Source organism: Rhinolophus ferrumequinum, chromosome 4 (assembly GCF_004115265.2).
Source record: "Rhinolophus ferrumequinum isolate MPI-CBG mRhiFer1 chromosome 4, mRhiFer1_v1.p, whole genome shotgun sequence".
Classification (NCBI taxonomy): Eukaryota; Metazoa; Chordata; class Mammalia; order Chiroptera; family Rhinolophidae; genus Rhinolophus; species Rhinolophus ferrumequinum.
Genome location: NC_046287.1, coordinates 28788954 through 28806678, shown reverse-complemented (window position 1 = coordinate 28806678; position 17725 = coordinate 28788954).

Below are 17725 nucleotides of genomic sequence, written 5' to 3'. Positions count from 1 at the left end.
ATATTAATTAAATGGATGGAAGTATAAATGAGTAAATGATTATGTGATCAACTGAGCACTTCAAATATTAGTTGTATCCATTATACAAGTGCATTGAAAATCTGTAGCTAATTGGTCCAAATCTGCTGTCTGGGGAGCAAGGGCAGTTGAGGGTAGTCGATGTTTATTCAATTTAATTTTCCATACATTTATTGAGCAGATATTGAACATGTGTCCACTCTTTACAGAATTCTATAGTTGATCCTATGAAAAGACTTTTTAGATATTGGGAGTCTATACCAAACAGACAAATTAATAAAAAACAAAAATGTGCTCAAGAATGTATTAAATAACACTCCTGAATAAGCCACCAGAGGAACTACAAAGTGAGAAGTATAAGAGAATATGTATAACAAGCTTTTAGGTAGGTGCTTGTCTATCAGAAGTGATTTGAGATAAAAAGCTGGCCCCCAACATTCTACATTTATATTCTTGCTAATTCATTGCTTTACTTGATCATTAATCTTTTCTCACAGACCTATTTTTAACTAAAAATACCTTGAAGAGAGGTAACACAGCAAACCTCCAATACTTGGATGCTCCCTTTCCTTTGTTAGAATGATATTCTCCACCAAGAAAGCTTTGGGCGTTGGGTTGCAGGGAAGAAAAAAAGTGCACAAATAAGAGAAAAAATACATTTGACAGAAGAGATGAGCGTTTGCCATGAGTAACTTACTTAATTTCCAGATGTTTGGCTCTCGGTGATAACAGAAGAGGATAATCTCATCATTAGGAACACAAAGAGCTCTAGGTCTAGTTCATAGCTTTTCCAGTGTTGGATATCCCTGCCTCGGGGCCATTGAGGGTCTGTCACAAATTAAAATAAGATTAATATGTGTTTGATGCCTATTATTTATTCACTTACCTAACAAAGTTACTTAATCCAAATTGCTAGCATCTTTTTTACTGTTGATTAAAAATAATTAAAACCTCAAATAAAGACATGTCCTTTGTTAGCCTAAAATAGGGAAAGGAAATTTGCTGAATCTGGTATTTTTACCACCTATTGAAAATGATTCCAATAAACAGTCATTGAATATTCCCAAAGGAAACTTTTCAGGCAAAACGTCAATATGCTGATCAAATCAATGCAAATAAGAATACTACACCTGATTATATCTCTTAAGGAAATATATATTTATATAATTTAATGAGAATGAAGTAATTGACCAAAGTAGAATTCTATTAATGTAGCTCATTATTTGGCATCACAAACAAAATTTCTGAAAGTCAAAAGTCATGTTGCCTGAATTATAAAATGACAAAGCCTGATGTAGAAACCCTGAATCATTTAAAAAAAATTATTCTGTGACAAGAAAAAAAAATCATGAAATTAGCCAGAGTAGTATGAAATCATCAACATCACTAAACAATGGCAGGGTTTTACTATTTGGAACAAACAAACAAACAAACAAAACAAAACAAAACAAAAAACAGAAGAAGAAGAAATACTTTCCTGTACTGGATGTGGCTCAATGACATATACATTTTTAGTCTTAAAAATTGTGGTGTCCCAACTGTCAATCTCCTCTTTGCATCTTCTCTGTCTTTTATCACCTCAGTGAGAAGTCAGACCATTTATTGAACACCTAATATATGACAACTGCATTCTCACAAGAATCATACAAAATCCATATTTCACAACGTATAAACAGTAGTCAGGGATTGCATATTGTGATTTGCCTAATGCCAAAGTTATGTACATATATATATATATGTATTTGAATTATGCAATGCTCTCTTCTTCTCAATTAAAATACAAATACAAGATAACATCTCTTAAAATGTATATACATTTTTTTGGCACCCTCTGTATTTTACTTTATGTGGGACATGAACCTTTTGCTTTTGAGATCTAGAACTAGTAAAAAGAGTGAGATACCTTTCTTCGTTGCAAGTTATAGCACTCAAAAGCTGGGTGAGAAATATAGGGCAACCCAGCTATGGAGTTTTCACATGTCTCACAAATGTTTATTGAGTGCCTACTGTGTACCAGGCCCTGTTTGATCCACTGGAGATGTAGCAGTGAATAAGAACAGACAAAAATCTTTGCCTATGTATAACGTGTATTTTAGTAGGGAAGACAATAAACAAAGTAAATAAATACACACATACATTATTTCAGATGGGAAAAATGAAGCAGGTCAGGCGGTTAAGGTTGAGATTTTCAATAGGCTGGCTAGGCCAGAGAAGGCTTCCCAGAGGAGGTGACTTTTTAAATAAAAACCTGAAGTATGAGAGTAAGTCGCATGGATAGCTGTTTAAAGAGCATTCCAAAAACAGAAACTGCGAGCTCAAGATCCCTGAGGCAGGAGTAAGGTGATTTACTACAAAAATAGAGTTGCCACTGGTTGAAATAGAGAAAATAATGCTTTAAGTTTACATTAGAATGTACCTGTAATCACAACTCTTCACATTTTCCCCTGATAATAACTATAGGACAGTGACTGTACATTTTTTCTAGATTACAGATCTCTTAAAATATTGAGGAAAATTGTCGACACTTGCCCCAGAAATTTTGTCACACAGGGCAGAGGGCAGGGGGTGAGTCTTTACAGGCTCCGTAAAGGCATCCATGGGTTCCTGTTTAAGAAGCCTGAAAAGAAATCTGATGCTCACTTCTGCTTGCTAAGGCGAATGTTACCCACAGGCTGGTCTGCATTTTCTTTATCACCATGGACCCCTTTATGGGATCCTTGGGGTGATACTGAAGAGTTTGTTATATCCCTGACCATCCTTTGGCTCTTCTCAACTTCCTACAAATAAATTCTGTAAAAGCAGCAAAAATCCCACTGTTTATTGGCATAATTTATTTGAAAATGAATTCCATTACTACTCCTTATTGCTTGATTCATTATTCCCTGCTAAGTTCTCCCAATAGGGTTAGACGCTGCAACACTCTTACGACTTAATTTCTTTTCCAGGAGGACAGAAAAACAAAGTAAAGTTTGGGGATTGATGAAAAATATTATTTGTTACAAAAATTTACTTTACCCTTATGCTTTTATTTAGGTTCATTTAATTCAATGACTAATGATTACTACATCTATTAAGTATCACCAGTGTGCTGAGTATACAAGATGAGGTGAAAAGATGTGAAAAGAATAGTATAATCTACTTGAAGAGATAAAATGTAAAAATCCAAATTTAATAGGAGCTCCCTCATTTGGCTAAGTGGTGAAAGAGTAATTGAAAATAATGGTTAATATAAGTCATCAAGTATGGCAACCAAACTTCCCAGTATCTTCACCTTCCCTGCTTTGGTAAAACTGTTCATCTCTAAGAGCAGCACTCCATCTGCCACTCTTTCAAGTGGAGGCTATTAATTTCCCATTTCCTGAATTCTGTATCAAGATGTAGTTTTGGCATCCATCCAATTCTCTTGTGCCATTATTTTTCAGCATGGCTAAAAAACTATGTACTTCTCCTAGCATAGCACTTTCCCCACAAATTTGAAACGTCACATTTCCAAAACAAAACAAAAACCCTATGCCTTTTATAATTGCAAAAAAGTTACATATGAAAGCAAAAACATAGCAATTCTGTCCACCATTGACACATGTTGATAGTGGTTGGTCGTATTATCTTTAAATTCTAAATGAATAGACTTACAAACAAGTAAACTGTTCATAGGCAGGGGCTCTCTAAGTATTAATTGTCTTTATGTTCTACTGTCTCCACCATCTGAAGATGAAGGTGGAGATGGTGGCCATTTGGTTCCTAGTGTTGACCTTAAAGAGATAGCCAGATATTTCTACAGCAAAGTGGGCTTATTCAGGAACAATAAAGAACTGCAATTTGGGACATGCTGTCTAATGACAAACTACATGCAAGTCCAGAGAAACAAAGGAATGCTCTTTTATGGACTTGGGAGAAGCTACTGTAAACACAGTTAATTGCAGGAAACAAAGTTTGAAATACGGTGACCTTCTCCTTGGCTTAGTCATGGTAGTCTCCCATTGGCTGAACTGTTACTGGGCCAGGATCTTTTCTTCCTCCTCCTGAGATAGTAAAGTAGTATCACCTCCTGTTGGAGATGCAAGGTACTTCTTTTCTTGTTCAGGTAGGTAGGGTGCATTGAGTGATACATGTGTGAGAGTTCTCTTGTAGCCTCTGGACTCCATTTTAAATTAGGTTTCTTTTTACTAATTTCCACATTAATTACAACCTCAGAGCAGAAAGTAGGGCTTAGAATATATGCAGTGTATTACGTATTAAAGTAATTGCTGTTACCTGCCTAATTATTCTTATTCTGGGAAAAATCTAAGCCATAGCCCCTATTACTCTAGGGGTCATATTTTGTAAAATATTATCTCACTTCCCTCCCCCTCTTGCTAACAATTCTGTCTTTTGGGAAACCATCCCTTCCCATTCTCCTTTGTTTTGGGAGGAGAAGTGGAAGGTTAATTTATCTCAGTTTCAGGGCTGAATTCTAATTGTCTTAAGCAAATACATTTTTTTCCCCAAATATTTCCAACCCTTGTCCCACAGCCCGTGATTGATTTAGGATATATAATTTCTCCCAAAGCCTGTGAGAAGCAAGGGGTTTCTGAGAAAGAGAAGTTATTTCTTCCTTGGGATCTAGTAGAAGTACTCATTCTCTTCTCCAGGACTACTTGGTATAAGGATATGAGATCTGACTGCTGTAACTGCTGCAGGCATTGCTATGATGAGAGTAAAAGTCTAGATTTGCCAGGGGGTCACCATTTGAAGCATAAGAACAAAGTCAACAATGAATAAGACATTTTAATTGTGTATCTTGGTGTGGGCCCGTTTGGGTTCATCTTATTTGGGACTCTCTGCCCTTCCTGGGCTTTTATGTCTATTTCCTTTGCCAGGTTAGCAAAGTTTCCATTCATTATTTCTTCAAATGTATTCTCAATCCCTTGCTTTCTCTTTTCTCCTTCTGGTAACCCAATGATATGAATGTTGTTACACTTGATGTTGTCCCAGAGGTCTCTTAAACTATCCTCATTTTTTTGGAACCTTTGTTTGTTTGTTTTTGCTGTTCTGATTGGGTGTTTTCTATTACCTTGTCTTCCAAATCACTGATTTGATCCTCTGTTTCATCTAGTCTGATGGTGATTCCTTCTAGTGCATTCTTAATTTCAATTATTGTATTCTGTACTTCTGACTGGTTCCCTTTCATGGTTTCTTTGTCCTTCCGTAAGCTTGCTGTCTCTCTGTTGAAGCTTTCACTAAGTTTCTTGATCATCCTTATAACCATTGTTTTGAATTCTGTCTCTGGTAGGTTACATGCCACTATTTTGTTTAGTTTCTTTTCTGGAGTTTTCTCCTCTTCTTTTATTTGGGGCATATTTCTTTGTTTCCTCATTTTGGCTGCCTCTTTGTGTTTGTTTCTATGTTAGGTAGGGCTGCTATGTCTCCCGCTCTGGCCTTTTGTAGTAGGGGTCCTGTGGGGCCCAGGGGCACAGTCTTCCTGGGTTGGATGTGCCCTCCTGTTATAGGTGAGACTTGATTCCTTGTGGCATGTCTGTGTGTGGTATTGACCCTCTGTGGTTTGGCCAAGTTTACAGCTCATAGGCTGCTGTGCATGGGGTTTACCACATGGAGAGGCATTTGCCCCAGTGGACTCTAGTACATCTTGAGAACATCCCTTGTGTGTACCACTTGAGGAACTAATTGGATGGTGCTCTGCTGTGGTCTGAAACTAACTTTCAAGTATGTTGGTTCTAGGGCCTCTTGGGTGGGGCTCCAGTGCAGGCCCAGGTCACCTGCTGCCTGTGACCTGATGGGAAACACAGAGCGATCCACGGTTGGTCACTGTCTGTGCTCCACCTGGAGGCATGTGGGAGAGGCAACACTGTGAATCAAGGACAGCTGCCACCAGTACCGGCTCTGAGGTAGCTCCAAAATAAGCCAGACGCTCGGAGGCCTGCTGCCACCTGCTGGCTTCCATAAGGTTCAGCTGCTGATAAAGCCTCCTGCGGTATGTAAGTTGGGTGAGCAGTGTCTCAAAGAGTCAGCAGGGTGGAGCAGTAGACTCCCCAGGCCAATCAGATTCAGATTTGGCCTGTAAGGCCTGACCCAACAAAGGAAAGATGGCTCCCGCCTGCTGACTGTACAGGAGGAGGGTCCCACACAGGAAAAATGGGGACTGTCCCTTCAGTCCTCACCCTGAAGTTACACAACTCAGTCTCTCCCCATATGTCTCTGATGCCCCCAGAGTCACCATCTGTCTGCTGGAGCCCATGGTAAGTGCCTGCGCGGGCCCTTTAAGAGGAGGTCTGGGTTTCCTGCAGCCTTTCGTCCCACCCAGGTGTTGGGAATCCCCACTGTTTTTCACAGCCAGAAGTTGTGGGGGCTCCTCTTCCCGGCACCAGTACTTCAGGCTGGGGAGCCTGGTGTGCAGGCCTGGGGATCCTTCGTTTTTTCATGGGGAACCTCTGTGGCTGAGATCTCTCTCCTAATTTTAAGCAGCACATATGGCTGTGGCACCAGCATATTTTGCGTTTCTGCCCCTCCTACCAGTCTCCACGTGGCTTCTTCCGTATAGCCTTACTTATAAAACTTCTGTCCAGCCAGACTTCAGATGGTTTTCCAGGTTGATTGTTCTATAATTTAGTTGTAATTTTGATGTGTTCATGGGACGAGGAAAGCACAGCGTTTATCTAATCCACCAGCTTGGATCTCTCTAGCACAGCCATCATTTTACAATTTCCTTTTCTGTGTCTCCTATTTATTCTCCCTAATCAGAAAAGAAAAAAAAAAAAATCAGATGACTAAAGTGAAGTTAGTGGAATTAGACCAGCGGTGGTGCTAATTTACCATGTATCAGAAACAGCTGGAGGGTTAATTTAAACACACATTGGCAGGGCCCTAACTATGGACTTTCTGATTCAGCATGTGTGGGGACAGGGCCTGAGAATTTGCATTTCTAGATGTTCTTAGATATTATTCGCCCAGGCTTCACAGTTTTAGAATCACTGGATTATACCAACACTACACAACACTATGCTGTCTTCTCAAAATGTGATTCATGTGATTTATGGACCAGTAATTAGCAGGTATTATTGGGTAAAAAAAGACGGAGGATTCAATTGTTATAAACAGATATTGTCACTGTCGGACTCCTCAAAGCCTTTAATATACTAATGTACACATCTTCAAGAAGTAGAATATAGTATGCAGTGTTTCCTAAATTTATCTGACTCTGGAAACCCCCCCTTTTATTGCAGAGCAAGTCTAGAAGAGGTCTATAAGAGTTGTATAGAAAATACTCTAAAACACATAGGTTTTAAGGAAAGCGAATATTTTTAAGGAACTAATGAGAAAGGGGCTTCTGAAATAGAAGATAGAAACCAATAATATCAATAACTGTAGGTAATCAATGTCTTAAAATGGCACATGCTAAATGAGATGATTACTAATAAATATATAATATGCATAAAACTAGGATAACTGAATTTCATAAAATACAGGCCGGGGCATATGAAAAATTTGAAATATAAAGTGGAACATATTACTATTATAGTTCTTTCCTTCTTTTAAACAACACAGAGTAGACAATTTAGATCTCCAAATTTAATTGTACTTCTGTGATGGTTAAAGAACCTGAATTGAATTGGAAGTTTGGTTGTTAGCAATAGATATGTAACACAGGCAAAATGATGATTGGTGTGGAAGCAGGTTCTGCCACTCCAATAGCTAATATTTTTTCCAATTATGTCAGACCTGAGTTTAAACCAGTTGAAACCAATAGCTTGTAGGAAAAAAATCTCAAATTTCCATTAAGTCCAATTTGCCTCTCTGGACAAGATCAGAGATGAAACAGTGATAAAGCTTGCCTGGTTTTAAAATTTCTTAGGAAAAATAATTTGTTTTGAATTAGAATGGTTTAAGGTCTGGATATTTAAATTTATTTTTAAATTATTTTAAACAAATATTCTGGTACCTTAGATGTAAACAGATCAGTTGGAAGTTATGTTCCTTTATTCTGTATTGATTTAAAGAACAATAATAAGATCCATCATATAGAATTTTCTCCTCTTTCAATCAATACACATCTTGAAACACTTCTGGCAGATAAAGTGTAAGGCAAAGAAAGTTCCTAAGGAATACTAAATCTCCACAATGAGAAACCAAATCACATCACATAACAATTAGGTTGATCAAAAACGGTATCATGAATCTGTGTATTTAAGATATGCCCTAGAGAGCACAGAAAGTCCTGGAGGAAGGCTAGGAAGCCCCATGGCTGGCATTTGGACTTATGTCTTTTCCTTCTCGCATCAAAAGTAAGATGGCTGGTCTCACAGACCAGTCACAATTCTACCAAATTGCCAACAAGTTTCCATTACAAGCTCTAAATATATATATATAGGTTGATGCATACCTTTTATGATGTTCTGGTGATTTCTAGATAAAAGAAACCTAACAATTCACCGTGTTTACCCAGAGGCTCTAGCAAGTAGAACTAAGAATCAAATGAATATGCAAATTACAGGAGGTATGAAAATTCAATAGTGCAATGGATTTGAGAAACATTCAAACTGGTTTTTAAATGTTAAAGATTCATTAAGATTGGAACAAGTTAATCCAAAGGGAAATTTAATTCTTCACTGATGATTTTAGTTGTGAGTCCTTTTCCTGAAGTGGTATTTTATCCACAAATTTATATATTTTGTAACAATAGCTAAGGGAAATTTACAGAAATTTAACATAACAGAAATTTAAACATAATTATTGCTTGTTTTTAGAGCAAAGTTAATTTTTTTATGAATGTTTTTTTAATATTTTATCAGAATGAAAAAAGGAAATTAGCTGCCTTTGGGAGACTTTAGGACAATATTTGAGTCAGAAAAAAGCATAGGATAAAATATATACTACAAATTCACTCTAAGATTCAGATTTCGCATGTAAAAAAAAAAGCAATTGGTAAAGTCCTTTTTATCTCTAAGAAGTTATAAAGTAATGATTATTCCTTTTTTTTTTCAATCAAAAGAAAATTTAGGTGAAGGGGAACTTCCACTTCAAAATACGTAGGTCATTTCAAGATTTGGAGCCTATACTCTTTAAAGACATATATTCAACATTATTACAATAACAGTGCATAAAATTGCTTTTAAACTTGCCCCTCTTTACAATTCCTCGGCATTGTATCTGGAATTTCAACTTTTACAAAGCAGAAAACTGAGTTGTGGGGTCCTCCTCTCTGTGAATTTTAACAAAAACACATGGAGTACAGCATTCAAATATATTTCACATATTAGTACTCATTTGTTCCTAATAATCCTGGTTTTCCATATCTACAACTATTGAACATGTAATAGTCTCTCTAAAGTAAAATAAGATCATTTTTGAAAATACACACACACACACACACACACACACACACACACACACATCAGGCGGTGCCAAAGAAAAATGCATACACATGACTTGTATTCATCTTTTGTTACCGGTATATATTATTACAATTTTAATACAGTTTTTTCCTTTCTTAAAATATGTATACATTTTTTGGCACCTTCTGTAAATGTGTATACACACACACACACACATATTTATAATTTTAAATATAAAACATACTTTTATATTTTAAAATATGACAAAAATATAAAAAGTTTATAATATAAAATATAACAGAAGTAAAAACATTATCTATATAAATGAAACAATAAATAGGGAGCTATAGTTTTTTAAAGATACACAACTTGAGAATTCAATAAAATACAGTATGACAAATGCCAGAATAATTGTTGGACTAAATCAAATCCCTTGTTTCATTGCAAAGTATATGGAACTACGGAGATAGGGACCGGTTTGTTACTGAACTGAATTGCTTTCATGTGATAACTTCAGGTGGTATTGAAGTGGTGAGAGCCCATAAAGTCGTTAACACTGAATCTTGCCAGAGATGACAACATAATTCAAGATGCCACATTTCCCACCCCCAGGGTCTTCAAGGGAGGTGGGAGAATGAGCAAACAAAACCAAGCGAACGTTTCTCTATGGGCACAAATGTAAGCATGTATGTATATGCACACATGGATAAGTGATGGCTCTCAGCAAGGAGACTACAAAGCTTAACACACAGTGGCGGAAAACCAAGCTCATATTTCCAAAAACGAAGACACACTGGGTGGCAGCAGGAGGCCTGACAGAGAAGCAGCACCACTTTGGAAACTGGAGGCGCACATGCTATTGCTCCCCTCCACAGAAGGATGGTGCTGGCAAGCGATTATGGAGCAAAATATAAACCTTTGCAAAAGCCACATTACCAATGGGTCAACGCCTATTTTCCCCTGAATATGAGCACCTGCAAGGAATGAAAGCGTAGAACCAAGAAAGATCCCCCAGAAAATTCTAGGTTAGAGTCTAAGAGCTTTTCACTTTCTTCCTTAAAAGGAGAATTTTATGATTACATGTGAATATGGGACTTGGAAAATTATCATCTCCACTCAGCTAGAAATGTAGTTGTCAGTTATTTTATTTTTAATTGCGTGTTTGTTTATTCAGAGAATGGGAAAGTTAAAGGAAACTTTAAAGGAACCATCTCACCGAAATTTCTTTAATTTACAAATGAGGAAATGGGCATCAATAAATGTAGAGAAATGTTGTGTTTTTGTTTTTTAAGATTGTTTAGGTGGAGAGCTGGGACCAGAATTCCCTATCTAGTCACCTTTCTCTAGCTCTATGCTTCCTTTTCTATACAACTTTATTAAGATATCTTATTGATAAGCTTCATTTACATTTTGAAACTGCTTGCTGTCAATATATGCTATACTGCTAGATTTATTTATTTATTTATTTATTTAGAACTGGTGTCCTTTCCTTTCTGGTTCTTATAATGTAAGTCCCATAGTGTATAAAATTTAAGAGACCTAGGGAGGGGATCTTAGCCTGAAAATCCTGGAGGGCACACTGATTCCTTTGAAATCTACTCACCACAAGTGATGAAAAGTGATTTAAACTTGGCCTGGGCAGAAGGCAAGTGGACAAAGAACTTTTGCAGCTTTGGGTATAGACTTTAGATTGATTGTTCAATCAGGAACATGGTTACAACATTGTCCTCACAAAGGTATATAAAATATTTATTCCATGTTATGTTCTTTCTCAAAGTTACAATAAAGACAGGTCTCTTACACAATGCCCAGAGCCCACAGGTGACAATGGCTGAGGAAGAAACTAGACTCTGTGTAAAAATGAAGCTGAGACTCAGAGCAGGCACTGCAGGTTTGCATATGGAATCAGAGGAACACTATAAGGAAATATGTAGCCCAAGGTTATGAGACATCAGTGATTCATTTATCAAGAAATGGAGAAAAAATAGAAATATCTCATTGAATATTATTAGTCTCAAATTTTGCCAATAGATTTATGACTTTATGTTAGTAAGGAGGGTAATAACAATGTCACTTATGATGCTATATTTTATATGTGTAAGTATGCCTATAGCTAATAGAATTCATCAGGCAGTAGGTCTGCACACGATTTAAAACATGGGTCAGAGGGGCATTAATTCTATTCAAAATGTCCATCTGTTGCTGCCCAACTTGCACGGAGGGTTGCATAGCAACCCATAGAACTGCATGGATCTGGTTGGCCTCCCTGTGTTGCTTTTGTTTGCCCTCTGAGAGAGTTGCCCTTGATGGAGAAACAGTAGGTGTTCTTTTATTTATATATTTTATTTATTTATTTATTTATTTTGGCTGGAGCTTGGCCTGGTGAGTGGGGGCTCATTATAGCCTGCTGTGCTAGATAGTATTGTGAGGAAATATCTGACATATGAATGTAATTTATCTTCCTGGCATGATTCTTAGTCCCAAATTGATTCCCAAATTCCTAGGACTGTGGAAATCTAGCAATTAAAAAGAAAATACCAGGACTCTTTACTTTTATATCCAAGAAAAACACTCAGCAGAGAAGTTTCCAGAAGTTTGATTCAATTTTGTGGCACTTAGTGACAGTCATACTATTCAATTCTAGTATAGTTCTGATCTTATGACTTTTTCAACTCTATATACCAGGAAATTTGTTAAATTAGAAGATTCTGCAGGAAATCAGACATTCTTAAATGCCTCTTTGCAACATGTATAAATTCTGAATACTTACATTTTCCTGACTATTACTGGAGTTTTTAGCTGCTCAATAAAATTTGCAATGAATTTAAGCTTCTGTAATCATATATAAAATAAGCATTTACCTGGCTTACTTTATTTCCAGGATCAGCTATAGTTTTGGGGTAGACCAAAAGTTCCTATCTGCTCTCTAGGCATCATAGATATAACTGTGGGCTACTGACATAAATGACTGCCTTAACAGATTATTTCAATTCAAAACCATTAATTAAGTGTTCTTGAAGAAAGCAAATTTTTTTTTAAAAGGTCTAGTCAGAGAAATTTTTTTAAAAATTTTATTGGGGAATATTGGGGAACACAGTGTTTCTCTAGGGTCCATCAGCTCCAAGTCTTTGTCCTTCAATCTAGTTGTGGAGGGCACAGCTCAGCTCCAAGTCCAGTTGCTGTTTTCAACCTTTAGTTGCACGGAGCATAGCCCACCATCCCATGGAGGGAATTGAACCAGCAACCATTTTTGTTGAGAGCTCACGCTCTAACCAACTGAGCTATCCAGCAGCCCCTCTGGAAGTTCAGTGGCAACTCATTGTCTTCAATCTAGTTGTGGAGGGCGCAGCTCACTGGCCCATATGGGAATCGAATTGGCAACCCTGTCATTCAGAGCTTGCGCTCTAACCAACTGAGCTACCTGGCCGCCCCAAAGAAAGCAAATTTTTTACAGAACTGAAAACACCATAGTTTGAGACAAACTGCTACATAGCACTCGTAGAAGTATATAATCATGACAACAGAATATTGTCTGTGATTTGTTTGCTTTAACTTGACTTAGCTGTTTATATTTTATTCATGGTATATTTTCAGAAATGCCTTCTTTTTATCTCTGATTAATCCATTTTAAGCAATATTATTAGCACCTAATTTTTTCAATTAATAATCTTTAAACTAACTTTTAACAAAGACCTGGTTGTCAAGGGAACCCTGGAGAACAGTTCCTAGGTGTTTGAGGGAGGTAGGTAATATGAACAATATCCTCTATCTTAACTGGTATAAAAAAATCTAGTTTTGGATGCTGAAATTTTTAGTCATGTAGTATTTATACCAGAATTATTTAATTTGTTTTCTTTTCACTTATATTTTTCTTTTTATATCTTTTTCTTGAAGTAGATATGAGAAATAAGATATTTCCTGTGGAAGTTCCCACACCTACATGTCAGAGAAGTTCCAAAGGCCCTGAGTAGATGTGGACCTCAGATGGGGTCTGGCTTACCATTAGATGTCAGGTTAATTCCAGGACATATCATTACTGGCTTTCAGTAATATTACCATATAATTTATTCTCTAATGTGAGTTCCTTTTGAGAATAAAAAAAATGGACTAACCAGACAGAACACCAGAATAATTGACATAAACCAAACAAAGACATTCTTGGGAGCCGTACATGAGGCAGCACTAAATGTAGGGGATAAACCAGGGATACGGTTGCACAAGTAAGCACCAAGAAATGTTATATGTGGGAGTAGAAACTAGCGGGAAATGAAATGTCATGTGTTCTGTCATCAAGAGCCAGGGGCTTAAATTAGGGACTATAGGTTCAAACTATGGCTCTGTCATTAAGTAGCTTTGTGACGTTGATCAAGTAATTTAGTCTCTCTGAGATGCATTGTTTCATCTGATCATTGTACCCACTTCTAAGTTGTAAAAATTAAAAGAAACACCTAATTTAAGGTGTGGGTCCTTGTCATGGTATCTACTCAATCAAATAATTGTTTCTTTTCAGATTATTTTCCTAAATCTAAACCTAGGAACCAAAAGAGGCAGCCAGGTTCAAAGACATGAGCAGGAGTGAAGACTTGGGTGGCTTCACTAAGGTAGACCCTCTTCTTCATTCCTTGAACATTGTTAATGGATCTGTAGAACATGTGACATTTTTCCTCTGGTGGAGGATGTTGCTTTTAATGGTATGATTTAGTCACACTCAGCTAACGATACAGCAACGTAAACATTGAATACCTAGATGTAGATCCACTATATTCATGGCCTAATGCTATTTGAACCTTGTGAGCATAAGGTTCTTATCTTAGGTATCTGAAGGTCATAGTACAACACATGTATGCCAGAAGTTGGAGATAAAGCTGACAAAAATTTAGGTCCCTGTTACACTGGTGGAAGTTTTAGTGGTCCAGTGGTCTAGGACATGCCAGGGTATCGTTTCTAAAATAAACCTCCTTGTGCTAAGAAAAAGCACAACACTTACTGAACTCGATTCTGGAGGCAACATACATACACGTGTGTTAATGCTGATCCAACCTATTTCTCAAGTGAGTCAGAAGATAGTCAGAAAGAGGGGTTTCTTCAGTAAATACAGGCTATTATAGAAGTTTCTACACCACACACACTGTCTGACCCTGCAGATTTGTTAGTGGTGGGAATGTCCACGATGGTAAGGAGGCTGTGTGACTTCTCTGGTAAGCCCTCGTAGGACAGTCACAGTGCAAACACATAGCTTTCTGGGGCAAGGCCCTGACTTCCAAGTCCGGGAAATTCTCACTGCTGGATAAACAGCTCCTAGTGTACTACTGAGCACCAAGCAAGTAGAAGGACTTAACTCACACAGGGTGAATTTTGACCAATGGGAATTGAAAGCTGGCACATAAATTCTTCTTGCCTTCTCTTTCTGAACAGGCTGTCTTTAGACGCAGTCATTCACGTGGTTTCTCGAAGACAACTCTCTGAGATTGAGTGATCCGTTGCATGAGCTGGTGGAGTAGTATCCTCAGTTCAGTCTTGCTTCTGTGCTGCGTCACTTCACTTTTCTCCTCACTCCTACTTTCCTGTAATATTTTCTAATAAGTTAGTAGCACATAAACTTTGCCTCAGGCTCTGCTTTCTGGGGGAACCAAAGACAAGACATCTGTACTACTTAAGACTCTTCAGTGGTTCAGCCCATCATTTCAACTCTAGCTTTCCAGTCACCTCTTCCAACACTTGCTTTTCAGTTTATGCTCTAATGATAGCAAATTGCTTTTGCTTCCCCACAGAAATCATGCTGTTTCACACTTTTAGACCTTGGCTTATGCTCTTTCCTCAGTCAGCAATGCCGTCTTTTGTTCTCTTTTAATTATCTCATAGCAATCAACTTAGGGGTCACCTCCTTCTGTGTTTTTTTCTTAGTGGTAACAGGTGTGAGGTGCAGCAATCTATCATTTGCTTTCAAGGGGATTGTCTGATATGCCCTGGACCACTGATGCACTAGAAATTTCACCAGTGAAGCAGGACCCTGAATCTTTATGACATTTCTCTCTTACACTCTAGTAAGCATGTGTCATAGAAGGAACTCTAGGATAAAATGGACAGTCTTTGGGAGACAAAATGAGGGAGAGTACATCACCTATGAGAAAATGTAAAGGGTATCTTGAAGCTATTGGTTAGGTGTCTGTATCCTAGAATTCAGGCTGTTGATTGAAGGAAGAGACATCCATACTTTGGGCAGGTAGACAAAGAACTAACTTGAGGAAGTAAGATTCAAGAATATGTGCTCGCTTTGGGAAGAAGAAAGGAGTGAGTCTCTAGGTGCAGATTTCTCTAGGCCCAGACTGTCAGAAAACTTTACTGAACAGAGGAATCAAGGTTATATTTTACAAACTAAACACATGCTGCTGATTTATATTTCACTCTATTTGAAGCTATTTATATTTCATTCAAAGACTCATCATGTTTAGGATAAAATTTACCTTCTATTTGGGGTGGAATAAACTGATTCTTCCTTTAAGCTGAGTATTTTTAAATACTTTGTCTTTACTGCGTTGTGCTAGGCATTGAGGTACAAAGATGAATCACATGGAGACTTGCTTGCAGGGAGCTTATGGTTTAATGTGGGACATAGAACTGGCCGTTAATAATGACGGGGTAACATATAAGTGCTGTGAGGGGGCAGAGATGGCCCGATCCACAGGAAGCCTCCCTGTGACCTTTACTCTCTGACAGCCAAGACAGGAGTATTTCGGATAGTTCTAAAGACTCTCTGTAGCAAGTAGGATCAATAACAAACAACAAATGCTAGGTATGTGTATGATCCCAGCATAGTTTGCTGCAAAGAACTCCCAGATTTTGATGAAAAATGGGCCCATTTAATATCACTTTCATGGTCTTTCTCTCTGATAACATTTGTTTTCTTTCCTGTTCTTCTCTAACACAGTAAAAGACTCTTGGGTAAGAGGAGGGTTTTCCTCTGTTTTGTTTTGTGTTCCATATATTTGGCCATTTTTTTTCTAACATTTTTTTTTAAATAGTCCAGTTCTGTGGTCTTAAGGTAGTAGCTTCTCTCCCTGGTATTTTGTAAGTAAGCCAGCATTTCTTTTCAGGCTCGGTATTTGAGTTTTTTTCTTCTCTTATTAAGGTATAGTTGACATACAATATTACATTAGTTTCAGGTGTACAACATAGTGATTCAATGTTTATACACCTTACTAGGTGATCACCAGGGTAAGGCTCGTAACCATCTGTTACCATAAAGTTATTACCATGTTATTGACCATATTTCTTGTGCTGCACATTACATCGCTGTGACTTATTTATTTTGTTGCTGGCAGTTTGTACCTCTTATTCCCCTTTACCTTTTACACCCAACTGAAATGACATGTTTTATTTTTTCCCCATCCCTCTCTATCCTCTCCTCTGGCAATCATCAGTTTATTCTCGGTGTATTTTCTATGGGTATACTTCTGTTTTTTGTTTGTTTGTTCGTTTTTAGTTTCCATATACAAGTGAAATCATATGACATTTGCCTTTCTCTGTCTGACTTATTTTACTTAGCATAATACCCTCTAGGTCCATCCATGTTGTTGCAAATGGTAAGATTTCATTCTTTTATATGGCTGAGTAATATTCCATTGCGTATATGTACCACCGCTTCTTTATCCATTTACCTATAGGTAGACACCTAGGTTGCTTCCATATCTTGGCTATTGTAAATATGCTGCAATGAACATAGGGGTGCACAGATCTTTTTGAATTAGTGTTTCATTTTCTTCAGATAAATACCTACAAGTTGGATTGCTGGGTCATATGGTAATTCTGTTTTTAATTTTTTTGAGGAACTCCATGCTGTTTTCCACAGTGGCTGCACCAATTTACAAATCCATCAACAGTGCACAAGGGTTCCCTTTTCTCCAAATCCTTGCCAACACTTGCTATTTATTGTTGTCGTTGTATTTTTTTGTTTTATAATTGCCATTCTGACAAGTGTGAAGTGATAGCTCATTGTGGTTTGATTTGCATTTTCCTGATAGTTAGTGATGTCGAGCATATTTTCAAGTCTGTTGGCCATCTGTGTATTCTTTGGAAAAATGTCTGTTGAGGTCCTCTGCCCATTTTTTAATCTGATAGTTTTTCTGATGTTAAGTTGTATGAGTTCTTTATATATTTTGGATATTAACCCCTTACCAGACATATAATTTGCAAATATCTTCTCCCATTCAGTAAGTTGTTTTTTCATTTTGATAATGGTTTCCTTGCTTCTTTTCAAACTCATTTTCTTCCCCTCCAAAAAACATCTTCCTCCTCTCTCGTGGCTAATGCTGTTTGCTTAAAGTTCTACCTATGACTTCTCCTATGCTATCCTATATACTGGGCAAGAGGGAGATACA